Source organism: Canis lupus, chromosome X, assembly GCF_003254725.2.
Source record: "Canis lupus dingo isolate Sandy chromosome X, ASM325472v2, whole genome shotgun sequence".
NCBI classification, from domain to species: Eukaryota; Metazoa; Chordata; class Mammalia; order Carnivora; family Canidae; genus Canis; species Canis lupus.
The window spans coordinates 57567756-57583938 of record NC_064281.1 but is presented as its reverse complement, the minus strand read 5'-3'; the positions used below and the strand labels follow the sequence as shown (position 1 = coordinate 57583938).

Below are 16183 nucleotides of genomic sequence, written 5' to 3'. Positions count from 1 at the left end.
TATTGCCATGTTAACTCTCTCAGTCTGTTAATATGGGATATCTTTCCATTCATTTAGTCTTTAATTTCTTTAACATTGTAATATTTAGGATAAGAAGTATTGCATTTCTGTTTTAAAAAAGTATTCTAAATGTTCTGCTTTTCTTATGATATTGAAAATAGAATTGTTCTCATTTCATTTTGATTGTTCATTGCTAGTATATAGAAGTAAAAATATTTTTAATTGATATTGTGTATTCTAAGCTTTTTGAACTGCTTAGAGTTGCTTCTTTTTATTCTAATAGTTTTAATATTAGGTGGGGTATGGTTTTTTTGGTAGATTCCTTAGGATTTTTATGTATAAGATTATATCCCCTACAAATACAGATCATTGTACTTCTTTCTTTCTAATCTCATTGAGTTTTATTTCTTTTTTCTGCCTAATTACTCTGGCTAAAAATCTCCTGTACAGTATTGGCAAGAGCAGTCTTCCTGGTCTTGGTGGAAATACACTTACTTTCTCCCATAAATCACAATGATGGCTATACGTTTTTTGTAGATGTCCTTTGTCAAGTATAGAAAGTTCCCTTCTGTTGTTTGCTGAGGTTTTCATTTTTTAAATCAAGAGTGGTTGTCATGAAATTTATCAAATGCTTTTTTTCTACATTTGTTGATATGATCATGAGATTTCCTCTTTATTCTGTAACTACAGTGTATTTGATTCATTGATTTTCAGATATTAAACCAACTTTGCTTTACTGAGGTAAATCTGACTTGGTCATGGTATATAATCATTTTCGTTTCTAGATCTAGTGTGCTAGTGTTATACTGGACGTTTTTGGAAATCTGTACTCAAAAGGTAGCTTGCTCTGTAGTTTTCTCATTTTATCTTTGGCTTTGGTATCAGACTAATACTGACCTCATAGAATGAGTTGAAAAGTTTCCTTCTCAAAATTTTTTTGAACTTTAAGCAAGGGATTGGTATTAAATCTTTAAACGTTTCACTGAATTTACCATTAAAGCCATCTGTTCAAGGACTCTTCTTTTGGGGACTTTTATGGATTGATTATCTAATGTATTTTTATAGTCTATTTAGATTTTTCTTCTTGAGTCAGATTCAGTTGTTTGTGTCTTTCAAGGAATGTGCCCATTTCATCTAAGATATCTAATTGGCATACACTTTTATATAGTATTTCCTTGTGATTCTTTTATTCCTATAAGGTTGGTAATGTCTCCTCTCTTATTCCTGGTCATATTTATTTGAGATTTTTCCTCTCTTTTTCATGAACAACCATGAAAAAAAATGTTAAAAAACACAGTAAAAGAAACAAAGGGAAAAAAAGAAACAAAGGAATTAAAATGGTAAAGAAACTACTTAACATAAAAGGCAGTACTAGATGAACAGAGAAACAAAAAGACATAAGACACTAGGAAAACAAATAGGAAAACAGCAAACATCAGTCCTACTTTATCAGTATGTTTAACTATATTAAACATAAATCTGCCCCACCCGCGTGTCTCTCATGAATAAATAAGTAAAATATTTTAAAAATTAAAAAGGATATTTTATTAAAATGGAAGGATCAATCCATCAAAAAATATAAGCACCATAAACATATATATATACACACAGTATGTAATTGTATATACTGTAGCTGTAATTACCTGTATTAAAATGAAGATCTCCAATCAATAAGCAAACTTCCTTAAGAAATTTAAAAAGAACACACTAAACCAAGTGAATCAGGAAGACGGAAATAATACAGTTGGAATAGGAATAAATGAAAAAAAGAATAGGAAAAAAAAATCGGGGGAACTAAATTTGGTTTTTTGAAACCATAACAATAAAAGACAAACCTGTAGCTAATCTCCCATTGTTATTGCTGAATTATCTATTTTTTTCTTGTTTCCATCTTTTTTTTTCTTACTTTAGTTGCTCTTTTGTTAGGGGTGTGTGTGTGTGTATGTTTATGGTGCTTATATTTTTTGATGGACTGATCCTTCCATTTTAATAAAATACCTTTTTAATTTTTTAAAGATTTTACTTATTTATTCATGAGAGACACACGGGTGGGGCAGATTTATGTTTTTTGGGGTTTTTTTAAGATTTTATTTATTCATGAGAGACACAGAGAGAGAGAGAAGCAGAAACACAGGCAGAGGGAGAAGCAGGCTCCATGTGGGGAGCTTGATGTGGGACTCGATCCCGGGTCTCCAGGATCACGCCCTGGGGCAAAGGCAGATGCCAAAACGCTGAGCCACCCAGGCTGCCCAGATTTATGTTTAATATAATTAAATACACCGATAAGGTAGGACTGATATCTGCTGTTTTCTTATTTGTTTTCCACATGCCTTATGTCTTTTTGTTTCCCTGTTCATCTACTACTGTCTTTTATGTTAAGAAGTTTCTTACCATTTTAATTCCTTTGTTTCTTTTACTGTGTTTTTTAACATTTTTTTCATGGTTGCTCTGGTATTTCAATTAGTATCTTACCTTAAAATAATTATTTTCAGATTAACACCAAGTTAATTTCAATTGTGTACAAAATTTGCCCCACTATATCTTTGTTCCCTCCCCTCTTTGTGCTGTTATTATTATACAAGCATACATTTGTATGCAATGTAAACACTTGAACACAAATCCCTTGTAGGACATGTCTGTTAGCACTGAATGTTTTTAATTTTGGTTTATCTGGGAATGTCATAATTTCTCCCTCATTTCTCAAGATTAGTTTTGCTGGATACAGAATTCTTGGTCAGCATTCTTTTCTTTTTCCTTCAGTAGTTTGAATATAATCATCCCACTATTTTCTGGTCTCTATGGTTTATGAAAATTTATGTAGTATCCGTTATATATGATGAGTAGTTGTTCTGTTGCATTCAAGACTCTGAAGTCACTTTGACCATTTGATTATTATGAGTCTAGATTTGATTTGAATGTCTTTGAATTTATCCTTTTGGTATACATTGATCTTCTTACATGATGTATATAGATTAATACTTTTCATCAGATCTGGCGAGTTTTGGCTGTTATTTATTCACATATTCTTTCTGTCCTCTTTTCACCTTTAACTCCCATTATGCTTGTCATCTTTACTGAGTAATTCTTTTTCATTATTTTTTAATAAATAAGGGAACATCAGGCTCTATGTAGTACTGGCTGAATCTCAAAAGTGGTGTTTTTGTTTTGTTGTTTGTTAAGTGTGTTTGATCATAATTTACATTTCTTTTCTGACCCAATAGTTATTTACTGTGATTCTTCATGTTAAGAATTTCATTTCTGGTCTGAACTACCTCATAGATACATGACATATGTGTTATATAATTATGTATGTATTATATATAAAGCATATAATATGTAAGCTTATATATCTTTATAATTACATATAAAATTATATTTAAGGTATATTTTATCACATTGTGATTAGTATGGTACACTAATTTTTTTTAAATTGTCTTTATCCTCATGTGCTTATTCTTCCAGGAGACCTTTAGAAACAACTTGTCAAGTCCTCACCATGAATACCATTAGAATTGCAGTTGGAATGGCACAGATTAATTTTTGAAGAGCTGTCATCTTTATAATCTTCTAATACATGAATGTGGTATGTTTCTCCTTTTATTCAGGTCTTAAATAATCAATGTGTGTCTATTACACTTCTTATCTTCAATATTTTTCCTAGTTTCTGAAAGAAATAGGCAGATGTCCTAGGAACTGAGGTTCTTTTGAGAAAAGTACAGAAGATGTCATCTGCATAGACTAGATTCTTCAGTATAAAAGGTCATACAGGGATCCTTGGGTGGCGCAGCGGTTTGGCGCCTGTCTTTGGCCCAGGGCGCGATCCTGGAGACCCGGGATCGAATCCCACGTCGGGCTCCCGGTGCATGGAGCCTGCTTCTCCCTCTGCCTATGTCTCTGCCTCTCTCGCTCTCTCTCTGTGACTATCATAAATAAATAAAAATTAAAAAAAAAAGGTCATACAAAATGTAGTTTTTGATATGATGGTAACATTTCTTCCATGTGGCCCTAGGAGTCTGAATTATTGATAATGTTCCATATCCTTGTTTTGTATTAATTACAGAGGTGATTTCTAATAATAGGGAAATGATGTACTAAGCCATTTATTTTTAGTGCTGTCAGCATCCCTTTGACCCTCTTCTTTCCCATTTAGAAGTGCTTCCTCCATCCTGCAAGCTTCTGGGAACTCAGTGCCCATTGTATACAGGATATGTATCCACTGAAGACCATTATGCCCTCCAATATAAGGCTAACTTGTGTTCTCACTACAAAAGTTTAGAATCAGAGAGGTAAGAGTCCTATTCCACTTGATGGTTCTGTTTTAATTTTAATAGCACCCTCCAAAAGGGAGCTAGAGAACATCTGGAATTCTGAGAGGGATTTGAGCTTGGATAATATCCATGAGAAGCATTATAGGAATTAGTGCTATTTAGATTGTGGGAGACAATACGTCCAAAATAAAGACTTTAGGCATCTGTTTTCAGATCTTTTATAGAGTCAGGAATAGTTGATTTTGGCTGCTTTTGAAGGCAGTACTAGTTAATGGATAATCAGATTTAGGAGCCATCCAAAGATGAAAATATTCTTGGAAGTGATATCTAGTGGTTTCTATGACAACTTGGAATGGAATTTGAGAATCTTCTGCATTGTAATGAGAGGTTGGATTGCATGCACTAAAGGTCACATTTATTTCTGGCATTCTGACTATTTCAATAAGGACAATTGAAACTGAGTGTGCCTACTTTACATGTTGTGTGCCTACTTTACATGTTCCCATTTAATCATCACTACAAGTCTCTGAGGTATCCCAGAGAGGTTGAATAAATTTGTTAAGATAACTCATTAAATGAATGGCAGAGTTTACTTCTCTAGTACATCTTAATTTACAATATATCTCCTCCAGTATATCTTTTTTTTTCTCCTCCAGTATATCTTAATTTACAGGAGTAATTCCTTAAATTTGTATAGGACCTAGAAACCTTTCAGAAATATGGTTTTATTTGGCCCTTATAAAAATTTTGTGAATTTGGAAGAACAGACTTCACATGTTTATTTTATAAGTGGAAAAACATAGGTTTAGAAACTCTTTGAGTTTCTTTGGGGTAAGAAGGATCTGGGAGACCATTCAATACAATCTCCATATTTTGCAGTTGAGGAAACTGAGAACAAGAATTAAAAATCAGTGTATTTTGTGCGTATTCTTTGATTTGTGTTGGAGGAAGGAAAAGGTCAGGCTAGATGATTTCTGGGGGTGGGGGTACAGAAGGGATTGTGTTGCTATTATCTGTCGTTTAGTATACACTTGATGAATGCCAACTCACCACATTAGATTAAATGGCATTTTAACAGACATTAATCAAAGGCACTAAGGTTTAAGGAGAAAACTTCAGGCTTTAGAGAGCAGGTTGTGGAAGATACTTTGGGTCATGAGATCCTTCTTGCTAGGCCTGCTCCAGGTTCAATGGACACCTGGGAAGCAGGGCACAAGAGAATGTGTTATGTTGTTAGTTTGCAATCAGTCTAGTATGGATGGGAATGAAGCCTCAGCCCTTGCCATGATTCTGGGAGCCACCAGTCCCCCTTGGGTCTATGAGGTAGGCTCAGCGTAATGGCTCTCTTCAATATGGTATAAGGTTGCAGATTTAGAACCTCAGGAATGGAAGGACCTTAAAAGCCTCAGAGCCAAACCGGCTTATTTCACTTTGATCCTAATTCAAATTCTTTTAAAATATACCCCGAAATGGCCTTAAATTTCGCCTGTGGGTCAACACAGTTAGAAATGGGGAACTTCTTCCTAAGTCAGCTTGTTTCTTCTTTGAAGATCTCTGTGCAGTATTGAGCTGAAATATGTTTTTTTACAGCTTCAACTTAATCAGTATATTTGTATTGTACCCCAACTCAAAAAAATAATTGCTTTATTGTTCTCTCTCCTGCATCTTCAGTTTCTTCTCTCTGCTGCATTTTGAGCTGCCAGGCACTGTGCTAGATGATGGGGATATGGAGACGGACTTAGACAGAGTCCCTGCCTTCAGGAGTTCTTAGTCTAGTGAGAGAGTTCGACGTGTGCACAGATAATTACAACAGTATGGTATGCTCTGCAATGGAGGTATGTACAAGATACTATGGGGTTGAGAAGAGAAATCATTTGATTTAGTTTGGAGATGCCAGAGGTTGAAGGAAATAATTAGCTTAAGTGGGTTCTTAAAAGAAGTAAAGCTTGACCAGGAAGAAAACAGGGAAGGTCCTTTTAAGCAAAGTCGTGGACATTGGAAATAGAATGATGTACTGGGGGAACTACAAGTAGTTCTTGAAATTAGGTTAGAAATGTAGGCTGACAATAGATCCTTACATAGTATTCCATGAAATGCAGATCCCATTTTGTTTAAGTAGGAGATGCTTTTGATGGTCACTCTGGAAGTGCTATATAGTGTGTTCTGGAAGATTTTCAGATCTGGACAGGGAGATTAGTTAGAAGGATACCATAGTAGGGTTAAGATGATACATGATCTAAGGCCAGAAGGAATGGGAGTGGAGAAAAGGAGATAACCTCTTAATGAGAAGCTATAAAAATGTGGACATAATAGAACATGAGAAAATTAATAGAGGGGGAAATTAAGCCTCTCAGACTCTGGAGAATGTGCATTCACCTACCTCCATCCCTGGCCTTGATGAGAAATCCTTTCATGTTTTTTAGATAGGCATCACTATTGATTTCTTTTGGACCAGGGCTTAACTACCGTTTTTGCAAGTTTCTTTTTGGGATGGCAGCTGTATATGAAAAGTTGATTCTCAGACATCTGAATAGCTGCAGACTTCTAATAGGATCACTTAGTTCCTGGTCCTTCTCATCAGTAGCAGCCCTCTCTATCACATGTTACCCAAAGTCAAAGTGGAGGCTTTTATCTCTAAAACCCACTCAAGGGAAGAAATGGCCCTCATTGTTACTGTCTCAATTGTTTTATTTTGCTTACGGGATTTCACAGTACTTATGGTTACACCTCTAAGCAAAATCTATTCACTGATCAAAAATCTGTACATGTTGTGTTTATTTCCTCTTTTTTCAAAGCAGTATGAACATGTCCTTTGGAAAATTCTCCACCTAGGTTCAGAATAGTGGCCTTGGGGATTCAGAGAATGGATTTCTGATTAGAATGATTAATAGGAGACTATATTTGAGTAGACCTTATGTATTTTCAGTCGACCTTGTGTAAGTAGCCATCACAGAGGGCAGTCAGGGAAGAAGGGTTGGGAGAGGAAGCTCTGAGTAGGACAGCAAAGCAGGACAGTAAGAGTTTGGGCCTTGGGACTTAAATAGCCTAGACTCAGATTTGCTCTTACATTCACCAGTGTGGCGTCAAGCATGGTTTTTCACCGCTCTGGAACTGTCCTTTGTCTTATTTAAATAGGAGTAATAATCATTTTTTGCAATGATTTGAGGGGGTGGGTATAAGGATTTAATGGGATTACTTGTGTAAATTGCTTTGAACAAGTCTGAAATATGCTAAATGCTCTATCAACTATAGTTGCTGCTGATAATGATGTTGACAGTGACAAGGATTAAAAGAAGATAGTTAACTAGAGGTGCTTATATTTTACATTGTCAACAAAGCTACTGGGGTTTGAGAAAGAAAGGAAAACTAACTGACATGAAGGTTTTCAATGGTATGCTAGTATGAAGTCAATTCTCTGCCTTCTTTTTCTTCTCTGCCAAATAGGTTGGAAAACCAGATGAATTTTGTCCATGCCCTGATCACTAATCTATTGCCTTTGCTCTTATTTCCAAATAGAAACCTGTTGAAAAGTTGTGTTACACCTGAATAAAGGTTATCCTAAAAATGTAGAAAAATGCTTTGGAGTTGGTCAAAACTGGACTTGAAACCTGACTCAACTACTTACTAGCTGTGTGATCTAAGGCATGTTACTTAACCTCATTGAACCTCAGTTTCTTTATCTAATAAAATAATTAATTTGCAGGGTTTCTTTGAGGATATTAGTAAAGTGTATGTCGTAAGCACTCTATAAATTATAGCTATCATTGTTAGTTCTTGGGATACTCACCACGTGACAGAAACAACAGCAGGCCCTGGTGGCTGGGAGGACTGCATGGATCCAACCTCAACCTGGAGTTGTGCTCTTCTGAAGAAATCCTACTCGGATGGATATAATACAACCTGCTAAGTGTCCTAGCACTTATCAGGTTGTATTATCATTGTCCGTGGCTATGGCTCTCGTCTACCAGACTCTAAATTCCTTACAGGCAAGGACAGTGCCTTATTCATCTTTGTATTCGGTGCCTAATCCCGTGCACATTGTAGGCCTCATTAAATGTTTGTTGAATGAAAAAATGAATCATCAACAGACATTAATTGGGCGCCTGCTCTGTGATCTCCATGGGCTCAGCTTTTCCCCGCCAGTTGCCTACAACGTCCAAGCTGTCTTCAGTATGCTTTCTCCTGAAACTTCATTACTCCTATCTTCTAATCCTTTTGCTGAGGACTTTTCTGTGTAGTGTAAGGATAGCAAATATACTTCTTCTCAAGTACTATCTCCAATCGATTGGTATCACCTGCCTTGATTATGTTTTATAAAAAGGATTCTGAAGCCAGGTATCAGTTCAGTGTGAAAGAGAGTTATAACTGATCAGTGATGTTTGCTGAGGGTGGGAGGAGGGGGAGTAGCTGCACAAGTGCCACATATATGTCATATTTGATACTATGTTTTCCATGAAATACTCTGTTTCTATGCCTGCATTTTAGTCTTGGCTACTTGCAGACGTTGCATGGCTGCTGCTGCTGCTACTACTACTACTACTACTACTACTACTACTACAGTTGCTGCTGGTTGCTCCTTGGGTAGGACCAAAATGATCATTGATCAGAAACTTCATCCTCACAGTCTGGGGTTTGCTCCTGTGGCTGGTATTCACAGTTTCCCCTTTCAACTTTACCTCAGCTATCCCCTTACCTACACTGACAGGTAGGCCTCCCCTTTCCGTTCACCACCCAACAGGCTCATATTTCTTTTCTTATTTCATATGATTAATTATTCTTATTCCATGAGAAGCCTTCTTTCTGTTAGAAGATGTGACAACTAGAATACAAGTTAAACGATTCCATCAGGGTGCTACAGTGAGTCATAGAAGTTTCCCCTTTACTGTGGGAGAAAATTGCAGACTTTGGGGCAGGAAGAACTGAGAAGGGAGTCCTCGTAGATGTGGGAGAGAAAGCTGGTAACAAATGGAATAAGATCCTGAGAGGTGATGTGGGTTCGGAGGGTGAAACCTATGGCTTTAAAATATGGGTAGAGAGGAATAATAGCCTTAGTTGAAAGAAATTACCTCCTCACTGGAGCATAGGGATAGGAGTTAGGAAGAGTACCTAATAAGGGTGTTAAAGATGTGTAATTGTGGAGGTGAATGATGGAGAGAAAGCTGACCAGCGACAGGATTTTGGAGACAAACCAGAGTCTAAGGAATATTCGGACCAAAAGGCTGGAGTTGGGCCTTTTGGTATGTTCAAGTGAGGTACTATTATATTATATCAACTTATATATTCAGTTTAACTGAGAAACTAGCTTGAAACTCGATTAGAAACTCAGGAAATTAAAGTGGTTTTAGGCCATTGTCACAAGTAAACTTGTTTGCCTAGGACTGACCTATACTGTTTGAGGAGTAGACAGCTAGTGAGAGAGGGATTACACAGAAATGAATTTGAAAATCCAGACTATATGTGTAAGGCAGTTAGGTCAGAAGTGAGCTCAAAGTCTGAATAAAAAGAGGACTTAATGTGATCAAGATGGGTGTTGAATGGTTGGAAAATTGGAATAATAGGACCTACGATCAGAGAGTGGATTTTGAAACCTTGAGATTTCAAAATTGGAATGGTCAAGATACTTGCAAAGCTAGGATGTCAGATGGTCAGTTATATAAATATTGAAGTGACCCAGGATTATAGCAGAAGCTGCGCTGGGAATGGATGCTGTGGGCCAGATATAATAGGCTTCAGTGACTGAGGAATGATTAGAGGTTGGCTCATGGCAGCTGTGCAGATGCAAAAGAAGAAAGGGTGTAGTGAGATAGTAGTGTGAGCCACAGAAGGGTGGTAGGGATTACTAGAAGTTACAAAAATTATGATTTGCACATTGCATTGCAGTGTGGGCTTGCAGAATGCCCAGCTAAAATGATCCCCTCCTTTACTGAGTGAGTGCCTGCTGTATCCTCAGCACCTTGCCCTGTGCTAATCCATTTACCCCTTTTGGGTCTGTCATCTAGCAGGTATGAGAGAATGAGCAGCAGTCCCAAGCAAGGACAGCTAGGGGAGCTGCTGGCCCTTAGAACTGATGGAATGCTGTGGTCATATCTCAGCAGACTGGTCAGCTTGATGTGACCCAAAAAGGTTTCTTTAGGATCAAAATTTTCCCTGACCTTGACCTAACTTTATTACATGGTACAAGCTTGTGTTGGCCGTTCCATAATGAACTTTGGCTTCTGAGTCGCTGAGTTGAGGAGGATGCTGGTACTGTCCTTTAGGAAAAAACAGGCACAACACTTTAAAAACACACATATTGATGAAGTAGGACAAGACCGTCTGGTTATCTAATTGAGCTTTTAAGATAAAGGATAGATGAAAGAAAGCTCGCATCGATGGGGGAAAAACAAAACCACTTGGTGAAAGCCACTCTAAAGTCAGGATACATCCAGTTTTGTGGACATACTGTTGATATCAGCTGTGCCTTTGCAAAGGAGGGCTGGAGATTGATGCAAAGTCCCTTAGGACTTTGAAGGCCAAGTGTAGGAGAAGAGAGTCCTATGAACCCTGTGACATTTCATGTAGTCATTGTTCTTTAGTTATAGTCTTCATATGAGTCAATATTTCAATGAAGGTTTAGAGCCACTGTGATAGAATGACCAGGCAGGCCCTCAGACAGCCCATCCCCTCCTGTGGGGTCTGCTTTATATTTATTCCTTAGGAGGATCTGGTAGAAGACTTTGTGCAAGGCAGAAGAAAAGGAAGGACGTGGAGAATGACTACCGCCTGTCTTCATCTCAGCTTCACAAAGCATGACTCAACAGAAGGATCATTCTCTTGAGACTCTCCAGACCACAGGTTGCTCCTTTCATTTTCACTTGCTTGGCCCCCTCAGCTACTTTCTCTGTTCAGCAATTGTACTGTGTGTGCATATATGAACTGTCCCTTCCCGTAAAGAGTACTCCATTTTCACAGGAAAAAAATACCTAAAATAAGGTATGAGGCTTGCTTTGTTAGGTTTCAGTAGTCAAAAATGGTTGGATCTCCATTGCTAGAATATAGGCCACCAGGGAGGAGTTTGGGTTTCAGCAATAAGACCCCAGCTTCATGGACTGAAGACAGTCAATTGACTTGAAAGTAACCCCTATGCCTGCACTCATTATTTCTTCTTCCTTCAGCTCCTTGACTAAGAGATCACTGATGACAGCAAACCAAAGCCATACTCTGTCCTTCCACTGGCACTTTTCTGGCCTCAGTATATGCTATTAGGAATCACTCTCTTTCATTAGCACTTCCTTCTTCCATCTCTTAAGACCCAGAGAGTCATGAATACTAGAATCGGGATCGAATTTGTCATACTTGACTCTGCAGTTGGAGAATACTAATGTTAATCAGCCTGATACCCACTCCCACCTGCTATCATGGCAGCTACAGGAAAAGCTGTAGCCAAGGCCAGTAACCCTATGGACCCCAGGACTTAATCCTGATGTCTCAGCTGATTACAAAATACTAGTAGGAGGGCCTACTCTTCTGCCCCCCTTCTGCACACTCCTTGCTCTCACTAACCACATTTTATTCCCTGCCCACCCTGATGATTTCAGCAGGTGTTTTTTTTTCTTTTCCTTTCCTCAGGCCATCTGAAGCAGCCATCATCTGGGAGAAGCCTTGTTGTGAAAGAGTAAATGAAGCCTCAGTGAGTGTTTGGAGTGGCACCCATGTTTTTCTCTGGATATAAGGAGAGAGAAGAAGGCTGTGAAATACCATACTGGAGTAACAGAAATTTGACATTTTAGTAGATAACTGGACCTAGAAACCTACATTAATGAAGGAAGCAAACCTGAGATCTCTGATGTTTGTGAGTGAAGATAGGAATGAACTCCTTATTACCCTTAGTAATGGAGAGAGGGGAGAAAAGTGAGGGAGGTCATAAAATCCTTTATGTCCCTGGAGGAGGCCCTGAGATTTGCTTCATAAACCAGTTTTTAAGGTGGATTAAAGATGAGTTGTTGCACTACTTCCATTGCTCTTGGTGTGAGAGTCTCTGCTAAGCACTCTTCTCAGGTACAGCTGCCTTTGTGAAAATTTCTGTTGTGACCCCTATTGGGAAACAACCCAGAACAAGGTTTGCAACTTAGAAATCTCTGGATCAGTGACAGAGTTTTAAAGGAGTTGAGGACAGAGGACATAGCACAAATAGTATCAAATAGCTCGGATTTTTTCATCTAGGATGGATGGGGTAGGGGCAGAGGGCACAGTGGTTCTAGGCAACTCCAAACACCTGGTAAGGCAGCTATAAGGAAACAGTACAATGAAAGGTCAACCCTTAGACCTATTATTTGTCAATCCCTAGAGCATGATAGAATATCTAACAAGAAGAGCTGCTTTGGAGACAAGTCATAAAAGATTCTTTCATAGAAGAGATTTAGAAGAGGGGAACTTGGGACTCCTGGGTGGCTCAGCAGTTGAGCATCTACCTTCGGCTCAGGGCGTGATCCTAGAGTTCTGGGATCGAGTCCCTGCGAGGAGCCTGCTTCTCCCTCTCCCTATGTCTCTGCCTTCTCTGTGTCTCTCATGAATAAATAAATAAAATCTTTTTTTAAAAAAAGGGGAACTTCCAGTTATGTCATATGGGCATTACAGCTTTTAAAAGCATCTGTTCCCTATATAGGTCATGGAGATTGACACTAATCTCAGCTTGTGTGCTGACTAGGCCAGTATTGACATAGAAGTTTCATGCTCTTGGAGAGATACTGCCACTCTCTTGCTTTGACAGGTGTTCATCTGTAGTATGAGTCCAGTACTTGAAGGAACAAGAGGACAACAAGCATCCAGGGGACAACAGTGTGGTCTTCTAAGTAAAGATGGCAACAGAAAAGATCATGGACTTGGCTAGATTGGGCTGGGCTTGTTTGTTGTTTCAGAATTTTAAAAATACTTATTTTCTTGATGATAAAAGTAACATGATCATTGTTGAAAAATCAGAGGTGTAAATTAAAAAATAAAGAACACCTATAAAAAAAAAAAAAGAACACCTATAATCTTATAACCTAGAAAACAACTCAATATTTGAGTATGTTTCCTTTTAAGTTTTTATTTTAATTCCAGTTCGTATACAGTGTTATATTAGTTTTAGGTGTATAATTTTAAAGCAAAATTGACATCATACTGTGTATGTTGTTCTCCATCTTTTTTCATTTGAAAATAAACAGTGTATTTCCATGTCATTACCATCCTTTGAAAACACAGTATTGTGTTACATAATATTTCATATGGATCTCACAAAATTTAGGTAGATGATTACATGCTCCTGGACATTTTGCATATTACCAGTTTTGCCTATAAAATGTAATAAACATTGTACATTAATCATTATGTACATTCTTAATTATTTCTTTGCAGTAAATTTCTAGAATTGGGATTGCTGAGTTTCAGTGATGAGACCATTATTTGGGCATCTGAAAGATGTTGAATTGTCCCCAATATAGTTGTACAAATTATATTCCCATCAGTGGTGTATAAATGTGTGTATTTCTCTACACATTCATCAAAATATGACCTTTCTCTCTTTTCATAAATCTCTGCTCATTGAATAGGTAAAAATATATATCTGTTCTATTAGAGATTTTTATTTGTAATTTACATACAGTAAAATTCAGCCCTGATTCATAGTCCTATGGTTATTTTTTTTTAAGATTTTACTTTTTTGAGAGCACGCAGGAGCAATGGGGAGGGGCAGAGGGAAAAGCAGACTCTCCACCGGGCAGGGGATGGGGTGAGAGAGGCTGGCTCCATCCCAGGACCCTTAGATCATGACCTGAACTGAAGACCTATGCTTAACCCATTGAGCCACCCAAGCACCCCATTTCTATGGGTTTTGACAAGTATAATCATGTATATATACTACTTTAGTATCATTCAAAAACAGTTTTATTACTAATACTTTCTCTCAATTTTTCTTTTTGTTGTAAACCTCTTTCCCCTTTACCAATCCCTGAAAACCACTGATTTGCTTTCCATCCCTATGGTTTTTCCCTTTCCAGAGGTCATATGATTGAAATCATGCAATATGTAGATATTTTGGTCTGGTTTCTTTCACTTAGTGAAATGCATTTAAGATCCATCCATGTTATGAGAATTATTAGTTTATTCCTTTTTATTGTTATATTTCATTGCATGAATGTACCACAGTTTTTTATCCATTCACTAATTGATGGACATGTAAGATGTTTCCAGTTTGGGCAATTATGAATAAAATTTCTATAAACTTACAGGTACTGGTGTGGTGTGAACATAAATGTTCATTTCTATAGGGTAAATGCCTAGGAGTGGGAATGAGTACCAAGCTTTTCCAAACTTCCTCTGTCATTTTGCATTCCCACCAGTACAAGTTCCAGTTGCTCCACATCTTCCCCAGAACTTGGTATTATTATACATTTTTTAAATGTTTAGCCATTCTGCTAGGTATATAGTGTTATCTCATTGTAGATTTGATTTTCAGTTCTCTAATGGCTTAAGAGTTTGAGCAGCTTTTCATATGCTTATTTGCCATCTGAATATCTTTTTTGGTGAACTATCTGTTCAAATCTTTTACGCCCCTCCCCACTTTCTATTGGGGTGTATTTTTCCTACTATTGAGTGTTTAGATTTCCTTATATATTCTTAATTTTTTTTAAAGATCTACCTGTTTATTTTAGAGGTGGGGAGGGGCAGAGGGAGAGGCAGAGAGAAACCCAAGCAGAATCCACACTGCATGTGGGCCTCTACACAGGGATTGGTGCCATGACCCCAAGATTATGACCTGAGCTGAAACCAAGAGTCAGATGGCCAACCTACTGCACCATGCTGGCACCCCTATTATTTTAAGTTTTTAAAATTCCAGTCAGTTAACATACAGTGTTATATTAGTTTCAGGTGTACAATATAGTGATTTAACACTTTGTACAACACCCTGTGCTCATCACAAGTGTCCTCCTTAATCCCCATCACCTGTTTCACCCAGCCCCTCTCCCCACCCCCACCCCCACCCTGCCCTCCTCCCCTCTGGTAACCATTAGCTTGTTCTCTATAATTAAAGAGTCTGTTTCTTGATTTGTCTCCCTCTCTTACTTTTTTCCCTTTGCTTGTTTGTTTTGTTTCTAAAATTCCACATGTGAGTGAAATCCTCATATATTCTTGATACAAGTCTCTTGCCAGATGTTATTTGGAAATGGGTTTTCTGAGTCTGGCTTGTCTTTCCATTAATAGTACTTTACTCAGAGCAAAAGTTTTTAAGTTAATGAAGTCTACCTTGTCAAATGTAGGACAATGTAAGTTGGGATGGGTATAAATGGAGTTGAAGTGTAAGTGTTCTAAGCCACTTATATTATCCAGGAGGTGTTTAATAGTAACAAATATTTATTGTAAAAGTATGACTCTAAAGGTAGATCTGAAAGATCTATCGTGATCCTTACACTGTGTGATCTCTTCCCCTTAAACGTGGGCAGGATCTGTGTCTTGCTTCTAACCAACAGGGTATGGCAAAGTTGATGGGATGTTACTTCCTTGAAAATGTCATGTGATATTGCATATACATTTAAAAATAGCCTGACAATATACAAAGCATTAATAGAAGTCTGAGGAGAACTTGAAAATCCACCAAGTGAACTAATTCAACACCTTTTCAATTATTGAGAACTCACATATACAAATCAATAGCATACAGAAGATTTACACAACCCAACTCACAAGCCTTACCAAATGGAAATGGAAATATATGCATTTCTGTTTTTAAGAATTCTAGAAATAATCCATTTGAAACATTTGCAACAGTTACAATAACTGATTCTGCATTAGATCAGAAAAAAAATTATTTACTAATGTAAAGAATTGGCATAGGATTCATGCTGTCTTACACACTGCAATTAAGTTATATATTAGTAAAGGTAAATAAAACATCTATG

The 16183-nt window shown here is 37.5% G+C and overlaps 1 long non-coding RNA gene across 20 annotated transcripts in view; it reads left to right on the top strand.

Annotated features, from left to right (window-relative positions):
- LOC112671863 (uncharacterized) overlaps positions 1-16183 on the top strand; it is a 170540-nt gene that overhangs the window by 37359 nt on the left and 116998 nt on the right. For 12 of the 20 annotated variants that reach the window (XR_007409295.1, XR_003143917.3, XR_007409297.1 and 9 more), the window contains 5 exons: positions 3463-3583; positions 4151-4286; positions 5940-6103; positions 8754-11102; positions 11877-14512. This is a non-coding gene — a long non-coding RNA (uncharacterized LOC112671863). Of the gene's footprint in view, positions 1-3462; positions 3584-4150; positions 4287-5939; positions 11103-11876; positions 14513-16183 lie in introns of those variants that run through there. The other 8 variants (XR_007409299.1, XR_004813114.2, XR_004813113.2 and 5 more) reach the window with 5 other exon arrangements.